This window comes from Rissa tridactyla, chromosome 2 (assembly GCF_028500815.1).
Source record: "Rissa tridactyla isolate bRisTri1 chromosome 2, bRisTri1.patW.cur.20221130, whole genome shotgun sequence".
In the NCBI taxonomy this organism is placed as follows: Eukaryota; Metazoa; Chordata; class Aves; order Charadriiformes; family Laridae; genus Rissa; species Rissa tridactyla.
Window position 1 is genome coordinate 24,720,224 of NC_071467.1, and position 15,612 is coordinate 24,735,835.

At 39.9% G+C, this 15,612-nt stretch overlaps 1 protein-coding gene across 1 annotated transcript in view; it reads left to right on the forward strand.

Annotated features, from left to right (window-relative positions):
* Positions 1–15,612, forward strand: part of STK3 (serine/threonine kinase 3) — a 146,512-nt gene that overhangs the window by 116,402 nt on the left and 14,498 nt on the right. The gene's annotated exons all lie outside the window — the stretch shown is intronic.

The following is a 15,612-nucleotide window of genomic DNA, read 5'->3' on the forward strand; positions in this document are numbered from 1 at the left end:
CTTCATGTTCCTTTTGTTCATAGTAGTGATACTCATACAAAATCACTAGTTTCTGAAAAAAGTTGCTTCACCTTCAACAGGCTGCTGCTTGTCAAATCTAGTTTTAGTATAGTCTAACACATTAAAAGTATCAGTAGTGTGAACTTAGTGTTTACCTATAGAACTGTTTATAGCACTATTGAAATCTAAGAGGGATTTGCATTAATAATGAGGAAAGCCATAAAGAGCGTCTACAGATGTTTCCTAATGCAGTAAGTCTGTTGCTCTAAAGGCATATGATCACATTTGGAAAATTGCTATTGCATGTCTTGGCAGTTCGTTAAAAACTGAAAACTTAAAGTTAACCAGTATTTTGATAGACTAAGTTCAAGGTCACCTTTTGTTTAAATGATGTTTTGTTTTCTGTAATTAGACCATGCCAGGTGTATTAAGTATGTAATTAAAAACACAAGGTTTGGCTAATTCAGAGTAAATGAGAATGAAATACAAGGTCATTATTCGTCTCTAGTGAGACTCCAGATGAACAGCGCACATGGAACTATTTATGCATGGTCAAAAATTGCTTTAGGTTGCTGTCCATGGCTTTTAAATTAAACTACTCACAGATTTTTACAAAAGTACCTGTAGCGTATAAATATGTTCCCATGCCTAGTGTTGAATTTGAATGGAAATAAAATATATATGATGTACAATTTTATGGCATAGATTTAAAAAAGAAAAGGAAAAAAGAAAAAAAGGGTAGTCAGAGAGCCTTTGAGGCACTCTGCAAAATGTTATTAAGGTGAACTTCCACTGACAGCCATGGTACCGAGCAACTGGTTCAAAGCATCACAAATCATACCTGAAAGGGAATGGACTACTTTTATACTAGTGCATTGAATTTCTTCCTCTGTAAATACTCTGTGTATTTATCAGTAGTAATCAGTAATTGCTACTGTGCGCAGTACAGATTGCAAGTGCGCAGTAATCAAACCCTAACGGAGGCAGAATTAGTCTATCAGTGATGATACTCATTGCTTCTGCACCCCTCACCCACATGAACTGAGGGCCCTGTGGTTCCCAAAGTGTGGGGCTGGAGTGGGGTGTAAACTACGGATCTGACCGGTCCAGGGCACAGCCACTGGAAGTTGGTTTAATCAGGAAGACTTTCATAGTCTTCCATCTCCCAGGGTTAGCATCCTTTTTTTTGTACCATGTGTACTTTGGGAGGAGTTAAGTTGAAGACAAATACAGTAAAGTGTGCTGTTTTGATTACATATATGCAAGTGAAATCCCTTAGATTTGTCTTAAAGAATTGAAGTAGTCCAAAGCTGCAAGGGTACATAAAGTTTAAGCTAGTACTTACAACCTCTTGGGGATTTTGTGGGGGTTTGCGTGGAGTTTGGTTTCTTGGGTAGTTTATTTGGGGGGGGGTGCTGTTGGTGGTGTTGTTTTGTTTTGTTGTTTTTATTTTTATTTTTTTAAAAGAATATTAAGTCCACGCTCTACAATCAGTTCCTTTGGAATACCATAAATTGGCCTCACTGAATTCAAGTGAAACAAGGAAAGTCTATACATTGTTTTCATGGGCTTTGGTATTTTGAATATTTCTGTGCGGTTGAAATTATAAGAACTAGATTGTTTAGAGTTGCACATTTTCTTTAGAACTACAATGTACTTGGAAATGTTTTTCAGTGAGGGGCCCCTGTTCTTCACAGTTTGTATCAACATCTTCACTCTGTCTAAAAGTGACAGGAATTGAAGAGAGGAGTCTCCGAAGGACTGTCAAGAGTAGCCAGTCACGTACAAATGCAGTCGTCAGAAACAAGTCATGCTTCTGCCATGTTTCCTGAGGGAGAAATTTCAGAATGCTTACGCAGAATAGCTGGACAATTCCTTTTGCCATTTGTATTTCTGTAGAGGTAGGACCTCTGGGCTTTCAGCAAGCCCAGAAACTGTGACGAGTGGTTCGTCATGGGGTATGGGGGGATAATTCTTAATCTTCTGTTTATATCTCGTTATCTATTTTAGAACTTAGGCTTGTTAAATTCCCAGATCAGGAAGGAGTACCATGGTGTTGCTGAGCTGGTTTAGTTGTGGTTATGTGGGAATTATGAGAATTACTTTCATGTCAGATTACTTCTTATTTTTCTAAAGATATCCTTATTTCTTTTCATGGTTTTGTCTTCCCCATGTTTACTGCTGCATAACTAATCCTGTTTCCTATTGTCTGTGGTTTTTTTCCTTAATCTTATTTTCTACTGTAAAATGAGTTCATTATTTTTGCAGTTTGTCCTGACAGTCTTGGATCCACAAAAGTATTCGTTTCTTGGAACCTGCTGCCAGACAATTGCACTGGTTTCTTATTACATGATAATCCTACTTTTAATTTGGAAAATAAAGCGGCTGCTCTGAGCTGTGCATTGTAAAGCCCATCTCAAAAAGCAAGCAAAGGTGGTGGAATGTACCTGGGTTGTGTGGCGCTGGCGCAGTCTGCAGCATAAGCTGGAGCTGTCGTAATTGACAGCAACATACTCCAGCTGCCGACACTCCTCTGTAGCCCAGCGGCTATATAGCACTGGACAGTGAAGCTGGCACCTGCCGTGTACGTGTCCATCTTGATACGTACATACACGAGGTTCTACATGCATATACCTACAGCTATACATGCAGGGTCTGTGACTGTGCAGCTCCTACAGCAGTCCCTGTTTGGGAATATGCAGTCTGCTTTGCAAAAGTGGGTGTTGGTGCCAGAGCCATGGGAATGCCCCTGTCTATTACCAGACCGTGATTTATGGAATGCATACTGGAGTTTTTTGGCTAAATATTGAAACGAGTGCCTGATGTATGAAACTATTGACTCAGGAGCCTGGAGATCCTGCCAGCTGCTTTTGCGGGAGTAACTACATTCAAAACATAAAAACAAAAAAAAACCCCAGAACCAAACAAAAACCCCACAAAACCAAGTAGTTATCAATTTGGAATGCAATGTCCCTGAGAATACATAAACACAGAGCATAAATCACATTTTAAGTAAGATCTGGTTTGCCTCATTATCAGCAATACAAGTTTCTTCAACTGAACAAAGGTGAAAGATTAAAATAAGACACATTCCATTCCTGAAGTTAAATGAAAGCATGTTTGTGCTTGATATGATAGGAAATAGCTTGAAGAATATTTTATTCCTTAAAAAAAGAAAATAAAGAAAAAAGGTATATTAAAGCTGCCAAGGATATGCAGGTGGTTATCAATTGAGTAAGTGTCAGGTATTTAAGTGAAAGCTGGCTGGCTTATCCATATGGGGTTTTTATTATCATTTTTAGTTTTTAGCCGATTGTGCCAGCAAACTTCATGCTTTGTTTCACCTTACTCATCTAAATACATGGTACTTAGTGCCCGGCAGTCCAGGATCACAACTAACCTCTTCTGAAATTCAACTAGAATTGCTGTGTTCGATGCATTCATGAACATGGAATATATATTTTTATGTACAAGTAATGTCTTGCATACTTGATACACTCTTTAAGGGAGTTTTTCTGCTTGCTGTGGTGGTTGCTGTTGAATCTTTGCTATAGTTGCACATAAAAAAGAAGCATATGTTGATTTATGGGGAAAAAAGTACAGCATAAAAATGCTGCTTTTTATTACTTATGTTAATAGCAGCCATTTCTACTTGTGAAGCAGGCAAGAGCGAGAATTTTGCTGTAAATACAGCAGGACTGTGTCAATGCAGGGATATCTACGGGACACATCTCTAGAGGTTGGTAAATGTCTTATGATTGGTTTTGGTAAATGTCAGGCTCATGCTGACGCTGGTGCTTTAGAAGTTCATCTCTATCTGGACAATCATAGGAATCATTAATGGAGAGTTTCCTTTCTCTGTTGCTTGCCAGAATTCCTTTCTATTGCTTCCTTCTTGAGTGGGATATACTCGGTGACTTCACATTTTGAGTATAGAAGGGCTTTTAGTTTTTGTCCGTGTAAGGCTTATGTTAAGAAGTGATATTTTATGGTATACATATTTAAAGGTTAGACTGAACCATGCTTAGTCAGAGCTTTGTTGTTGACGGTGGCCATATCAGACTTGTTCTGATTTTGAAATTTTCAAAACAATCACCTGAAATTAGTTGAATCCTTTAAATGAGCACATATGTCATGATGATGTGATACAGGGAATCTAAGTACAATTTGACTGCACTTCAAACTTTGCTTCATGAAAAGCCATCTATCTGCCTTACGGGTTAGGTACTGCGATAGCTCATCACATGGTCCTGGAACATGACCTGCCCTGGATGGCAGTGAGTGAAAACAGTGATGATGAAAACAGTGAGTGATGGCAGTGAGGGTGACAGAGCACTGGAACAGGCTGCCCAGGGAGGTTGTGGAGTCCCCTTCTCTGGAGATTTTCAAGACCCGCCTGGATGCAGCCCTGAGGGATGTGCTTTAGGCAACCCTGCTCTAGCAGGGGAGTTGGACTAGATGATCTCTAGAGGTCCCTTCCAACTCTGAAGATTCCGTGATTCCGTGAAAACCTCCCTTTCCCCACTGCCTTTGGTTTGCCTGTTTAGGCTGGAATAATCTGAGTCTATCAGATTGGAATTAAACCTGGCTAGGGATGTCAAGCTCAGCAGGAAGGGCTTCTACAAGTATATTGGAAGCAAAAGGAAGACCAGAGAAGTTGTGGGCCCACTGTTGAATGAGACAGGAGCCATGGTGACGGAGGATGCAGAGAAGGCGGGGTTACTGAATGCCTTCTTTGCTTCAGTCTTTACTGCTCGTCCCAGCCCTCAGGAGTCCCAGGCATTGGGGAAAGTAACAGGGAAAGAAGAATTCCCTTGGGTTTGAGGAGGATTGAGTGAGGGATCAATTAGATCATTTATATATTCACAAGTCCAGGGGCCCTGATGGGATGCACTCGAGAGTGCTGAGGGAGCTGGCAGAAGTCATTGCTGGGCCACTCTCCATCATCTTTGAAAGGTCCTGGAGAACAGGTGAGGTGCCTGAGGACTGGAGGAAAGCCAATGTCACTCCTGTCTTCAAAAAGGGCAAGAAGGAGGAGCCGGGGAATTACAGGCTGGTCAGCCTCGCCTCATCCCTGGAAAGATGATGGAACAGCTCGTTCTGGGCGTCATCTCAAGGCATGTGGGGGAAAAGAAAGCTATCAGAAGTACTCAACATGGATTCACCAAGGGGAAATCATGTCTGACTAATCTGATAGCCTTCTATGATGGCATGACTGGATGGATAGATGAGGGGAGGGTGGTAGATGTGGTCTACCTTGACTTAAGCAAGGCATTTAACATGGTCTCCCACAGCATCCTCATAGGGAAGCTTAGGAAGAGTGGGCTAGATAAATGGGCAGTAAGGTTGATAGATAACTGGTTGAAAGATGGAGCTCAGAGGGTAGTGATTAGGGGCACAGAGTCTAGTTGGAGGTCAGTGATGAGTGGTGTTCCCCAGGGGTCAGTACTGGGTCCAGTCCTCTTCAATATATTCATCAATGACCTGGATGAGGGGATGGAGTGCACCCTCAGCAAGTTTGCCAATGACACAAAGCTGGGGGGGGGGGGGTGGCTGACACACCAGAAGGCTGTGCCACCATACAGAGACCTGGACAGGTTGGAGATCTGGGCAGAGAGGAACCTTATGAAATTCAACAAGGGCAAGTGTAGGGTGCTGCCCCTGGGGAGGAATAACCCCATGCACCAGTACAGGTTGGGGGCTGACCTGCTGGAGAGCAGCTCTGCAGAGAGAGACCTGGGAGTCCTGGTGGACAACAAGTTGACCATGAGCCAGCAATGTGCCCTTGTGGCCAAGAAGGCCAATGGCATCCTGGGGTGCATCAAGAAGAGTGTGGCCAGCAGGTCGAGGGAGGTCATCCTCCCCCTCTACTCTGCCTTGGTGAGGCCTGGAGTACTGTGTCCAGTTCTGGGCTCCCCGGTTCAAGAGGGACAGGGAACTGCTGGAGAGGGTGCAGCAGAGAGCTACCAAGATGATTAGGGGACTGGAACCCCTCTCTTATGAAGAAAGACTGAGGGATTTGGGTCTCTTCAGTCTGGAAAAAAGACGGCTGAGGGGGGATCTTATCAACACTTATAAATACTTAAAGGGTGGGTGTCAGGAGGATGGGGCCAGGCTCTTTTCAGCGGTGCCTGGGGACAGGACAAGAGGTAATGGGCACAAACTTGAGCATAGGAAGTTCCACCTAAACATGAGGAGGAACTTCTTTACTTTGAGGGTGGCAGAGCCGTGGAACAGGCTGCCCAGAGAGGTGGTGGAGTCTCCGTCCCTGGAGACATTCAAGACCCTCCTGGACGTGTTCCTGTGCGACCTGCTCCAGGTGACCCTGCTCTGGCAGGGGGGTTGGACTAGATGATCTCCAGAGGTCCTTTCCAACCTTATGATACTATGACTCTATTGCTTTAGTAACACCTTTTCACCTCAGTGTTACGTGTTGCATAGCATGAAGTAAAAATGAATGAGTTGTTGTGGTCCTTATCAGTAAAAGGTGTCATTACTTCAGGAGTAAGATACATTTTTCTTGCAGTGTTGTAGAATCTCACCATTTGGAGAGTTTTAGTAGCCTGTGTGGTAGCTTATTTTGTAATACTTGCAGAATTTTTTTCCCTGTTTTTTATATTCAGTAGGTCCACAGACACTTTTTAATTCGTAGGACAGAGAATTGCCTAATAAACATTCACTTCCTGATGAAATGGTTCCTAATGAAACTGTGACTGTGGCTTAAACTTCTATCATAATTAGTTGTGTTGTTTTTAATGGTAATAAAAATATATGTTAAAAAGGGAAATAGGAATTTCCTCACTGAAATATTTTAATTAAAACACTTTTGTTGAAGTGTAAAGATTGTCTTTGCATTTTCATCAGAGCTATCACAACAATTGTGGACTCTGCTGTTTATATACTGCTTTTAAATTTGTCATGGTTTTAATAAAGTGATGCTTTTGGCGCAGTGGTGAGAAGATGTGATGCTAAGGCACTGAAGGCTTTTCTGAGAACTGAACACTTCCAAATTCAGCCAGGGGCTGCCTAAGCAGTTAATTGGGCACAGGGCAGCACCTCAGCATAGCCCTGAAACAACCTGAAGGGTGGACTGTCAGTGACACCTTCAGCTTTTTCTCCAAAGGCAGTATTTCTTCCTCATCAGGGGTGTGAAGGCTTTTTGGAAATACATCTGATAAGCTAGATTGTGTTTTAAAATTCATTGTTGTATGACTGCAGCGTTTGAGTAGATTCTCACCTGCATGCACTATTGGATTATAATTCACATTCTTTGTGTAATGTGAGAAGATTTAGGTAGAGAGTAAAAAAATCTGTGGTGTTAGCTTCTTATTCTGTTGCATTTATTCCCTTTTCATTTTTCTCATGATATTTTTAGTTGATATTAGGAAGAGATATAAAAACTTAAGAAATTATTGAAATATTTTATTTTGTAAGGTAGTGTTACAAAAAAGTTTTCAAAAGCGTGTTTTCTGTAGCCCACTGATAATGTCTGATGATCATACCGTAGCATTTACTATGTGTATTTTGCATTGAAAAAAACACTTTGTGAAGTAAGAAAAAATTGAATACAATTGAATTTTCTAAGTCCTACTATTCCCAAACCCACAAGAAAAAACTGGTAAAAAAGCTTTCCTTCCTGGTATTAAGTTTTCACTTGCAGCTTATTGAATTTTGAGATCCCCTGCCATTTTTGTTATAGGTAGGGCAGTCTTGTTATTCCAGTCAAATACAACATTAATCCTAAAATGTACCATCTCTGTGTTTCTTCTAAAGCGCTATGAATGCCAGAAAGAGAAAAGCCTCTGTTGGTTTACCCCGAGCCCTGCTGTTGTACCCACCCGCTACTGTTGTATTTGAATTACTTGTTTATGGTTCTGCTTGCAGACTGAATTTGAGGAAACTACTAATTCTGTTGCCAGAGCTTTGGGGGAAATATTTTATATGATTAATTCTTTAGTAGTTGTACTGTATAAAATCAATTTTATTCACTTTGTCATAGATGCATGGCTATCTTTCATAGTTTTTTATGACACCTCCCCCCATCCTTATCCAAAACGGATACTCAGTTTTACTGTGTTTTCTGTTAACATTTAATCATATTGGTGTTTCCAATTTTTAAATACCCTGTACAGAGAAGATTTGTGTGATCTAGCTGTATGTTATTTTTGGCCTGTTTTGTGAGGAAAAGAAACTTGATTGTGCTGTTTATCATATTAACTTTCGAGTCATGTTGTCCAAATTCGGCAAAAGTGGAGGTTTCAAAGGAAGTTCATTTGATGCAAGTTTCAATACTACTACCACTGATAATAACAACAACAACAACAACAACGTGCCTCTGAGAAGAGGGACCCATATCAACACCTATGCTGAAGTATGGGTTGTGGGCTGAGGTCAGTAGTCAGCTGTTGTCTTTGGCCTTCTGGTGGGTTGACCTTGGAACCAGGGACAGGTGGGTGGCATCTTACCCCAGACTTATTCAGGAAGTGGGGGTTGGGGAAAGAAAGAGGCATGGCAGAAGCGGGCACCTTCTCATTTCTGTTACTCTCTTTGTATTGATCGTAGCAGTCAGGTAGCCAAGAGCTGAATCTATTCAACCTGCTCAAAAACATCTGGCACCCCCTTGTCTTCCCTGCCCTCCCAGCCCACCCTGCAGTTGCAGAATTGGTAGATCTCGTGCAAGGAAGTGGTCAGGAGCCTGGGGGTTTCACATGGCAGGACTGACCCTTTTGGCTACCTTTGTCATTAGATCAGATTAAGTGTAGAAGGAAGTTGCTTCCATAATCTCTGTCCTTTTTTTTAGACTACTCCCAAGTTCTACTGCTGTTTTATTAGCAACAAATCAAGGCTGTCCTTTCTGTTAAGATTCTTGTCTTTGGTTTAGTTGCATCTCACCTGAACTAACTTTTTAATGCAAGGATTCCCTTCTTTATATAATGATTTCCATATGTCTGCTTAATCAAATCTAAATTTACCATCTTTGGTTTGAGCTCCATTTTAATCTCATCTGCTTTTTTTATCCTTCTTTGAAACAAGAGAGAAGTGAAACCAAAGTGGTTTTTCTTGATTATACTCTCAATACAAGTCAGTGGATAACATCCAAAAAGGAGTTTTACTAGAGAGAGGTTCAATTTTTGGCTTTGTTAATTCTTTAAACAAAGAGCTGTGAATGTATTATTTCTTCTACCGTACACAAAACTTTCATTTTGACTGGTCTGTATGTTGATTTTAGCTTTGATATAGAGATAGCTGTATAACATTTATTTTTATTTTAGGAGAAATAAATGCATTAAAGGTGTTTTGCTCGTAGGTAGGAATGTTATATTATCCAGCCTGTATGACTTCCATGTCAAACAAAATTCAGGCTCCAGGATGTTTTCTCCGAAAGGTCGTTGGAAAGGTGAGGAGCAGAGATGAAATGATATCATTTCATGTTTACATTTATTATACAGTGCAGTAGTGGGTTGACCTACAGGAAAATAGATCCCTAAATTTGAATTCCTTCGTAACTTCCTAAGTCAATTGTTAGTTCCTTCTGCTGGAGGGAATTTTAGAAAACCATGTAGAACTGGCAGCAATTTAGCTATTACTGTATTCTGGTTTTGAGGGCTTTTAACTATTTATATCATGCAACACTGCAGCAGTATTGTTACAAGCAAGAGACTTAAAAAAAACCAAACCACCCCGAAACAAGTTTCTGTCATAATCTGTGCTTAATTTTTATCTAGTATGTTTTAGTTTTCTTAGAGGTTTCAACTAATCTGCATGTAATTTCTGTTGGAGAACATTGGCAGTGTGCCACATAACTATCTTTTTGATTTCCCCACCTTAACTGCCCTTTTCTATTTCCCCACCTTTTTATAATTCTATCCATGAACTTGTTTGTGCCTAAAATTTTCCTTAGGGCTAGTGCTGACACAACTTGTTCTATTCTTATCTGTTTCTATGGCGTTTCATCCTTTATTGCTCGGTATTTTCTTACACAACTTTCTATGGTTGTTATGGCAACAATAAGTAGCAAATTTGTCAATTTTCAAGCAATATTGCTTTCAAAACTTTGCATGATATTAAATTTCTGAGCAAGAGGTAAATATTTTCAGCATAGTTAAGCTAATTAATATGACTAAATTAAATTACCTTGTATTTTTGCAAGGTTGCTGCTTCTAAGCAAACTGTTATGTACTGTGATGCTACTTGGGAGAGTATAAATAGAATATATTTGTGGAAGTAGGAGAAATTGTTAAATTACTGCAACTACTCCTTTGCAATAGTTATTCTAGTGGCCAGGATCTGGTAAACATGACTGGCATTCTAGCGGCGGCATCATCAACCAGGTTAGTAGGCATTTAGTTCATAGTTACTAGGGTTCCCTGTGCAATTCAGACCATCAGATGGCATATGTATAAGCTCCCAGAACGGAAGATGTCTGGAGATACTAGTGTCAAAAACAACAGACTGAGATTCTGATATTTCAGATATTTATCTAGGATTGTGTTTAAAGTAAGAGGAGATACTGATGGAGGAAGGAGGAATGTGGTTTGAGATTGAAATGGGTGAGGACAGTGAGAAGCCAATAGCTCTGAATGTTTAAAGTCAGAATCACTAATGAAAATCGAAGCAATCAGAATTACTTACGTTAAAAAATGCACTGATGGACCAGGTCCGCTTTTCTTTTTTTTGTATACAACATGATTATGTTACTACTTTAAAATGCCTTGTCATATGTTTGGGATTTTTAAATATTTTGAAGTCATTACTTGAACTCACTGTGCCTTTTAATAGAGCCTTTGGTGGATTTAACATTCACTGTAACAGAATAAATTGATAAAATAAATAATTTTCTCTAATATGTTTGATTTTACAGCATTGTGAAGTCTCATAACATACACAGCATTTGAAATTTCGACTGTGTGCGCATATGTGTGTGTGAGAGATTAAGTAGGAATATTATAATGAAAACCTTACTTTTTCAGTGCTATCAAAACCCCCAACAAAACATTGCCGCCTTCATGACTATAGCATTCTTAAATTGTTAGTGTAATTCTTCTTATGATAGGATGCTGGGACATCTAGTCTTTGATTACACTGTGATTTCAGACCATAAGAATGCAAGGTCTCCCTCCAGCTATGTCAGCAGTGGTGCAAGTCTCAGAGACAGTAAGCAGAAAAAGACGTGTAGTTTTTCCCCCATCCAAACCTGAGCTGGCAGCTTCGTTCTTCTGGGAGAAAAGAATTGGCTAGTCGGTCTGCTGTTCAATATGTGTGGTAGTTCAACACGGCATTTTGTATTCAGAACCATAATATTTTCTGAAGATGGTGGCTTAAAGCTAAGATCCACTTCTCTGTCACCAGTAGAATCTACTCGGAAAATCATTTGAGTTTCCAAATGAGAATACATCTCTTTTTTTGGGGTGGAAGGAGGAGAGGAGATCAGCACTGGGGACACTTTAAGTTATTACATTTCTGTGGTTTTCAGGATTTGTTGCTGTATGTTAATACCAGTTTTAAAACTACTTGATATCGTGCTATTTTCTACTTGTGGCAGGATGTAAACATTATAAATATACTCACATTTTTTTTTCTTGTATCCTTCTGTCACAAGGTGAATTTCATTAGCATTAATGCAAGAATGTATGCTATGTTTTTGCGTAAGTGTAGTTTTTCTTTATCAGTAAATCCTTTCTGAGTGTAGTTTTTCTTCAACCGTAAGTCCTAATGTCCCCCCATCCAGACATGTGCAGTAACTGGATCAAGAAGTAATATGTGTGCATTGCTAAAGTCATATTTAATACAGAAAGTCCAGGACAGATATGCAACCTTTTTGACAGTAAGCCTATGTTTCCCTGCATTTGTTGGTGCTCATGCGTATGCATCAGATCCGTTGGTGATGAGGGAGTTGTTCACACCCTGAACACTGACACTTAATATGTGACCAGTCCCATTAATTTGTACTTTATCTCTCTTCAGTGTTATGTCTTTGAATGCAGGATACCATTCAAACTGAGGAATAGATGTTCTGTAAGCAGAAACCCCAGTGATGTATTTTAAATAAATTGCAAGAGCATTTAATAACTTCTGCGTTTATATTTTTGTCTTTACTTTGGAAAAGCACCACTCTGAAGATGGTCTTAACAATTAAACTGCTTTTACAAGGCACTGTAAATGGAAATCAAATTTTCTTTGGCTTTTAATTACTTATGAAAGTGCAGTTGTGAAACACATAATTCTATTTAAAGATGGGCCTGTGAGCTGTATAGCATTGACTGCATTGAGCACAGATTTTCTTTGAGTACTGACACCTTGCATTTGAGGAATGCGTTTGTCTGTCTCACATTTTCCTTATCCTTTTTATATGGGCTAGGAATGTGCTGGATGGATTGTCTGGCATGAGTTGGAGCTTGATGGGAGCTCTCACGATTTCCTGCCCTGGTAGTTAGGGTTGGAAGTAATATAGATGAGGCCCTTGGTTCTACTTCAGTTTCCAAATGATGTATACTAAATCAATTTTAAAACCTAGATTAAATTCCCAACAGTGTTTTTCTGGAGAAAGATTTAGACTTGAAATTACAGACATTGAACATTACAGATGTTCAAGTGCAGTATGTGTAGCATTTTAATTGTTGATATACTATGCAATGACTAAGATTTTTTAATTATTTCCTTTTCTTTATGGAATTTAATCTAGAAAACTGAAACATAACTGAAACCTAGGTAATCACTCAAGACACGAATTGGAAAACTACCAGAGAGGCCAGAAAGGTTCTGCTGAGACTTGGGTCACATCATAAGGGTTTGCAGAGCAAAGGTTTACCATTCCCTAGTTGTGGGCTGTACAACTGACATAATTTACTCCAGAGATGCAGCAGTGGAATAGCACACACTCTAAATTGGGACTGGAATTAATGAACAGTGCTGGCACAAAACTGGAGTGTATCCAGGGAAGGGCAATGAAGCTGGTGAGGGGTCTGGAGCACAAGCCTTATGAGGAGCGGCTGAGGGAACTGGGGTTGTTTAGCCTGGAGAAAAGGAGGCTGAGGGGAGACCTTATCGCTCTCTACAACTACCTCAAAGGAGGTTGTAGCCAGGTTGGGGTCAGTCTCTTCTCTCAAGTAATAAGTGATAGGGCAAGAGGAAATGGCCTCAAGTTGCACCAGGGGAGATTTACATTGGATATTAAGAAAAAAATCTTCACGGAAAGGGTTGTCAAGCATTGGAACAGGCTGCCCAGGGAAGCGGTGGAGTCACCATCCCTGGAGGTATTTAAAAGACGGGTAGATGTGGTGCCTGGGGACATGGTTTAATGGTGGTCTTGGCAGTGTTAGGTTAACAGTTGGACTTGATGATCTTAAAGGTCTTTTCCAACATAAATGATTCTGTGAGTCTATGAAAAGCTTGCACAGTACCTGTTCGCATGATCACAACTGTATCTGCATGTTATAATCTGAAAAACTTAATTAAACAAAATAGTGTTTCTCTGTACTCTGTGACAAAACAAATAGATCAAATGCTGTAGACCTTCCTAGGAGATAACACTGTGAAGGTAGGAAAGAACTATGCTAATTTTCGGCTTCATCACATTAATGTTTGAGTCATAGACAAAATATTTGGTAATAAAATATTTCTTTGGCAAATGATTTTGGCAGTTCTGGACTCAGTAAGTGAATGTACCACTGATTCATTGAGTCTTGTTCAATGAATAAATTGAGTTTCTAGACTAATACAGAGTGAAAATCACACTTTTCACGGGATGGATTTGAAAGAAAAGAATTAGATTATGGTTAAGTGTACTGTTCAGTGTTGAGATAGCCTGTATTTCTTGCTCATTAACATGAGAGTGGTCTAATTTTTTAATTTATTATTGCTTTTAGTTGTATGCTTCTTGATTAATGTGTTTTGACATGAATGATTATCAATTATTATCTTCTGTATTTTCCTACTTTTGGGATATTTCTAAGTATATTATATGTCGTGAGAGTAGCCTATTGCATGTCTGTAAAGGACATATTATTTAAAAACTGCTAGCTAAGTGGTGCTGTTTGATAGATTATCCATTTCTGTATTTGTTCACCTATTTTAAATCTAATTTCATTGAAGCAAGACATCAGACGTCCACTAGATTTAGACCATCATACGGTAGATTTTATCAGGTTCATTAAAGATTATTTGATGGTGTTTATTTTAGCTGTGTTTCACAAATGTGGAGCTGGTGCATTTTGTCAAGAGAAAAACTAAATCTGCTTTAATGAATCTGCTGAAACTCTGCAGTATCAGTATGATTTGTGGGTAAGACTTCAATAGAAGGCAGCATTAAAAGAGTTAATAAACTGTTCCTTAAGGTGTAAAGAGATTTTTCAAAAAATCTGCTCAGTTCTTGAGCATGACAAGAAAGTTTCCTAAATGATTTAAATCAGTTTTCATAGCATCAAAGCTGTCATAAGCAAATGAAATATCCAGCCCCTGTGTCTGGGAAGCTGCTGGATGCAGTGCAGGAGCGGAACAGTACCCTCCTCTCATCCAGGGACTGTGGGCTGTGCCGCTGCTATTGGGAGCCCAAAGGTTTTATCAAGATGAGTTCTTTCAGTGCTTTGGAGAACTGTGAGCCACATCAAACTGAATAGGTAGTTGAGCAGTTTTGTGGGGGAAAAAAAGATTTCCAAAAAATGATTGAGGAAGGAATAAAGAAAATTTGAGGAACTGTGGACTGAGACGTATTCTTTAAAAGTCAGCGGTGCTTGTGTTAAATCCTTAATGTTGTACAGAAAATGAAACTTGGTGCTGTCTAGCAGAGATGCTGGTACCCCTGGGCTTGGGGAATTGCTTCTTCTCTCCCAGATGGCTGCAGGTCTCTATGTGCAGCGGCCACATGCTCAGTGCTGGTGCTTAAGCTCAGGTCAGCCTGGCTGTCGTTCCCTCCCCGGTCCCTCTCCCAAGAGGATAACCTGCCTGCCTTTCCTGAGGCAGGGATCTCCTCTGCTCCCCGCTGCGACTAACAGCTCGGCTAAATGTCTCTGCTTAGCCCTGGCTTTGTTCAGTTGCCGCGTTCAGATTCTGCTCATTCTGATGTTTTGGCAGGCCCCTATCAACTGATAGAGTTGATAGAGTCTCAGTTTTACTATCTTTTTGCTGCCTTTGCTGTATTTTCTTCCTTTCCCCAGGGATTAAGAAACCTGGCATTTGTTGTCTATAAGTTGCCCTAAATTTCTGGACTATAGGATTTTTCCTGTCCATCTTGTACCGAAAGTGGCTGAAACCCATCCTCTGTTGTACGTGACTACCAGAATGCTTTCTGCATGAAATAAAACCCAGCAAACAGTGTGTCTATCATTTTTGCATTTATTAAAGATGATGTGTTATTTTCCTAAATCCTTTCGAAATTGGCTGTTTTAAACTGAACTGAATTTTCTTCCTTATAAAGCATGTAACTAAGTCAAGGTTGCCCAGCGAATAAGATATAAATTTGCGTGTGTGTTTTGTGTTGGGGGGGTGCGGCTGTCCGCCAACAGACTTTTCCTATTAGGAAAATTTAGTTTTGCTGTATCCATTTTTGTTTTAGTTTTGAATATTAACATTTTGTACTTCTAAGAAACTGGAGATTCACTTGTATTGCCCCTCACT